Genomic DNA, 5,340 nt, shown 5'->3' on the forward strand with positions numbered 1-5,340 from the left:
CAGTTGGACATCTGATATCATTTTTTTTAGTTTGTCGTCTTCATGATCCAAGATTTCAACAGCGTCACTGCGACATTTTTTAATGAAGTCCCCTTCATTGTATGGCTTTTTAGCCCGCGCAATGTTGGAAGCCAGTTGATATGATGCAAGCGTCACGGCCTCTGAGTGCTTTGTAATTTTTTTGAAAAACTGCACCTGCTTTTCTGCCTGACTTTTCAAAGTGTCCAACCTGTGCTTGCGAAGTTCAGTCCCTCTTGGAAATTCCTGGTCGATAATAGCATGGAGTGAGCGGAAGTGGCGCTGAAGATTTGAAGCTTTGAATTGTGCTCATGACGACTGACATATAAGGCAGAATGCCTTGCCGTTGCGCTCAACAAAAAAATCTAAACTGTCCCACTCTGTTCAAAACGTCCTGTGTTCTTCATATTTTCGTTTTTCTGTGCTTTTTCCCCCTGCCATTTTGAGAGCGAATGGGACACATTTGTTTACTTCTCAATGAAATGTCTCACGCACATGCGCAATTGACGTCAATTAGTCAGGTGCGCTGAGAAGCTGCATCCCGGGAGCCTGACGAGACCACACCTACTCTTCCGCACGGTGCACAACCAAGCACACGCGCGCATGACGCACGCCATGATGAGCAACAGCCGGAACGAAAACGGAAACACACAGACACATAAATTCCCCCCCTCCATTTCCTCCTCCCACCCTTCACGGTCGTCAGTCCGCTGGCTCCCGGTCCATCGCGATCGACGTACTGGGCACGCCTGCCTTAAAGGCCAAGTGTGAAATAAAATTGGCCAACCATGTTTTTGAGTAATATCAAATGGCTGGCATATTTCCGTCATTTTTTTCACGCAAACTTTCTAGATTCTTTGTTTAACCCTTAGCAACGCCCTTGACAACGAAAATGCTTTTCTTCGGCAATCTTCGGAAATGACGTCACATGGAGAACTGCGAGGGAAGTCCTTCCATTGCACAGCATTGTTGCATTGCTTGTTGGTAAGATGCGACGGCGATGTGTGGCGATGTATTGTTCGCAATCCACAGAAAATGTCTACCAGTGGCCGAAGGATAGCAGGGCACTTAAATGGACATGTTTTACTCGCACGAAGCGAATGAATTTCACGCCATCATCGACGAGTGTTCTCCACTTCAAAGATGAACAGCTTTCTCAACCGGTCTGCTTATGATCAAGGATTTGCAAAAAAATAAGTCTGATTTTTGGATAGATGATGATGATTTTGTCAAAGCATAGCTGCCAACTCTTGTGGAATGAACAATAGCAGGTAGCGACGTTAGCCGAAAGCTAACTCGAGAAACGAGCAATGTTGAACAGAAGCTAGCGACGTTAGTTTTCGGCTCGAGGCAAACCCCGATCGATGCCATTCATATCAGCGATGAGTAATCATTGCAGTCAGGCCAATTGTTCTGGAAGTACACTTCAATTGGTTGGCAGTGCTGCTTTGTTGACGAATGAACATGACACATCCTCTTGGTCAACTGGGCGACGAGCCCATAGGCAGTGAACTGCTTTGTAGATTATATGCGGCATAATTTCATGCCAATTATTTTAGTCTCTTGACGTGTATTAAACTTATCTTTTAGAGTAACGAGACTGGGGGAAGCTATGGAATGGAACTGGAGCGCCTGAAAAAATGCTGCCAGGAGTTGAAAGACTTCAATGTCAAAGTTGTCGTCACTGACACTGACAGGCATCGCCAGATGCTGAAATGGATCAGAGAGAATTGGACCCAAGTCATCTTTTGATGATGATTGTTGACACATTGTTAAAAGTTAGTGTATTTCAATGTTTATAAATACGCTAATTTGGGGATTATGTCTTATACATCATGCACGTCACTTCACGAGTTTTCATATCATATTGACCCATATGTCGTACAAATATTTATCATCCCAATATGTTGTTTGTTTTTTTTGTAGACTATGTGAATGACTGCCTGTCAGAGGTGATGGAACTGACTGCCATTCAAAATAAGTCCAGAACTGGTGATGTGTGTGTCGACCCGCAATTCCTGACAGCAGCAGTAAACAGGCCAGACAAGTCAACTGTTATTGCTGAGCACCAGACTAGATTCCTCAGGAAATAAAAAAAAAATTCCATTCCCTGTATTCAGTTGTCATCATTTGTTTATTTTTTTACATTATTTTGTTGTGATACATCATATCCACATTAACCACTCTAAAACCAATCCAAATCACGGTTCTGGAACATTTCTCTGTGAAACACGAAACCCATTGAATAAAGGTGACTCCTCTTCTCCTGGTGGTGGAAAATGTGCCCCGATACAAGACACGGTGCATGCTGGGAGCACAACATGGTTGTTCTGACCAAGAAACTTCCAGCACCAGCGCATCCTGTGGCCCATCAAATGCTTTGCCTTCGTACTGCTGCTTGGAGGTCATCCATGCCACCTGTAATCCATATGGGTCGAGGCACACAGCATTGAGTCCATGATGGTCGTGATGCAGTCCAGCACCTGATTTGAAGTGTTTCTCTCCTTGTCGACGTACAGTCACTACTTCTTGAATTTCATGGCAGCAAACACATTCAACTGCTGTCGGCATTTGAAGCGGACTTACATGGGACAGCAGAAGAGAGCCAATCTCTCTTTTTCGTGAATGGATGCTACAGCTTCTTGTTGCTTTCAAGCTTAGCTTGAAGCAGAGGAGTGCACATTGCAGCATGACGTCTTTGATCCACTGGTGAAAAGGACACTTTCATTCGCTCCCCTTTCATCAATAACTGCTTCAGACAACAAAGTGTATGCAGGAAAGTGGTGAAGAGTGCACGATTGTCCGTGTCTCGTGTTGTTTTTTTATTATTTTGTCATTTTTCTGTTAATTTTTCTTTTGATGGCGGCGCGGACACCCGCAGCAGCTCCTCGTTTTGTGTTGAGAGGGAAGAAAAATCATCTGTGCTGTATGTATCACATACAGTATATTTGACAATAAAGTTTATCCAATCCAATCCATTTGTTAGCATTTCCGAGAAGTACACCTTAAATAATATAAAAAAACAAAAACAAAAACAGTAAAATACTGAGCGATGGCACCATGAGCATACATTTTATTGAACAAGAGTATTGCTATACCAATCAATCAATACTTCTGTTGTTTATGAAAACATTTGATTCAAAATATACAAGTATATGGATGGAATACTGTACAAATGTTTAAAAATGTCATGTAAAACAATTTCTCAAGTACAAGTCAAAAAATTATTTGCGAAAAAGAAAACTCAAGTACCGAGCAGGCTAACTGCTTGAACATGAAGTCTGATTATTGTTTTTAAATCAATGTCATCAGATAGACAAAAACATTAAATTATGTGCACATGCCCACATCTTCAAATCATAAAAATAATCCCAGCCTATATCTTACCAATCTTGTGATCTTGTTGGGTCTTGTCTCCATTCCATGTCAGGTCGTCTGGAACATTGTTTACATCCTGATTAGCGTCTGGCTCATACATGTAAGGTTCAACATGTAAAATTCCAACCTCCTCTTCTTCCTCCAACTCTTCAAAAACTTGGCTATCCTCACTTGTGCTCGATTTACTGCTTGTATCGTTGTTTGAAATGCTTTGCATCTCAGCCGTATGGAGCTCTGCCATCGCCGTTCTCCATGTGACGTATCACTTCCGGGTTCCTCCCCTTTCAGGCTGGAACTTTGGAAAATCAATTTTTTGTCAAATATACAACATATAAATTATTTTTTCATGCTTTATTTGGTGGACACTGTTTAAGTAGTTTCATTGTGACCCTATTTGGCATTTCATGAAATTACTTCACACTTGGTCTTTAAAGAGCCAAAACAGGAGCCGGGTGAGCTCTCCCAGGCCGACAAGTCTCCCATAATAAACCTACGCCATTGCAAATGAGGTATTTGCGAAGTCAAACTGATAGATTGATTATTTTTAGTTATCATACATTCGCTTATTATTAATGTTATTTTGACATTGATTGATTGATTATGCTCGCAAAGAAGAAAGCTTATGCCTGCAATGACAAATTGATTATGCTTGCAAAGATGAACGCTTATGCCTGCAATCATTAATTGACTATGCCTGCAATGAAGAACGCTTATGCTTCTAATAAAGATATATTAATCATTATGTACTCACATTTATAATCCTTTGTATTGTATTTATACTCACATTTATAATCAAGAATGCTTAGTGCACTGTGTGGAAGTTTAGGGACGCAACCACCTTTCCGAGGACGTGGTTGGGAAGAGATAAGTGTTAAGACTAAACAGGAGCAAGGTTGGACAGTGAATGGAGCCATCAACACCAGCTGCAACGTGATGTTTTTGTAACAATTGCACACATGTACGTAATTTACACTCACATACACACACATAGTCAAACAAGTTCAGTGTGTCTTCAACAGCCCCCACCCTTTAGGTTGGACACACCTATGTAGTAGATTTCCCAATAAATAAGGGGGTGAAGGGGGAGATCGGGAGGGGTGACGTGCCGAGAACTGAAACCGAACGCTTCTCCTCGTTCCCTCCTGGTACCAGAATTGAGTCTCCTGTTTCCTCCTTGTGTTTTATTCCTGAGTGTCAAATTGGATAAACCTGACACAAACTCTGAAACAAAGGTTTTGTCGTTATACTGAGTGTTGGGGAGGATAATCAGGCTGGATCAGTTTGGGGGTATATAGGGTACAGGATGGTGTATCGGTCAGAATACAGGAGGCGGGGATCTTGAGGTAAGGCTTTTTAATAGGTATTAGGAGGCAGGTTTGGGAGATGGGAGACAGATTGTAGGTGATGATGGGGTGGAAGACAGGGGCAAAGGGCGAGGGCAGAAGGTATAGAAATACAGAAGGTGGGAAGGCAGAAGTGCAGCTTACAGACGTGCAGAGTCTGGAATGTCAGGTGACATCAATTAAGGCGTGTACAGCATTCAACAAGATATACAACTTAGACACTCAGAATAAGTAAGATATAGAAATGCTGTACAAATTCTATAAAGGAAATACAATAAAAGGGAGGGAACGCTGCCAACGGTTTGGGTGGCTAAATACACTAAACACACTGAATTGTACTGGCTCATTCAGATGGTCTATGGAGCCCTCTAGTGGCCGATAGGAATAGTGCAGAATGGCGGCCGAAGTAGACTTCTCGTCCTAGATAAACTTCAAAGGACCATACAAACGAACAAACTAACGCAAAAGATACCATTAAACATAGGTGTAATGAGGAGATAAAGGAAACTTACCTTTTGGTCATGAACTCTGCCAGTTTATAAACTTATAAGGAACGACCTTGAACGAGGACACCAGAACCTGCACTTCCTGACTACTAGAC

Source organism: Hippocampus comes, unplaced genomic scaffold (genome assembly GCF_001891065.2).
Source record: "Hippocampus comes isolate QL1 unplaced genomic scaffold, H_comes_QL1_v1.1 scaffold220, whole genome shotgun sequence".
NCBI lineage: Eukaryota > Metazoa > Chordata > Actinopteri > Syngnathiformes > Syngnathidae > Hippocampus > Hippocampus comes.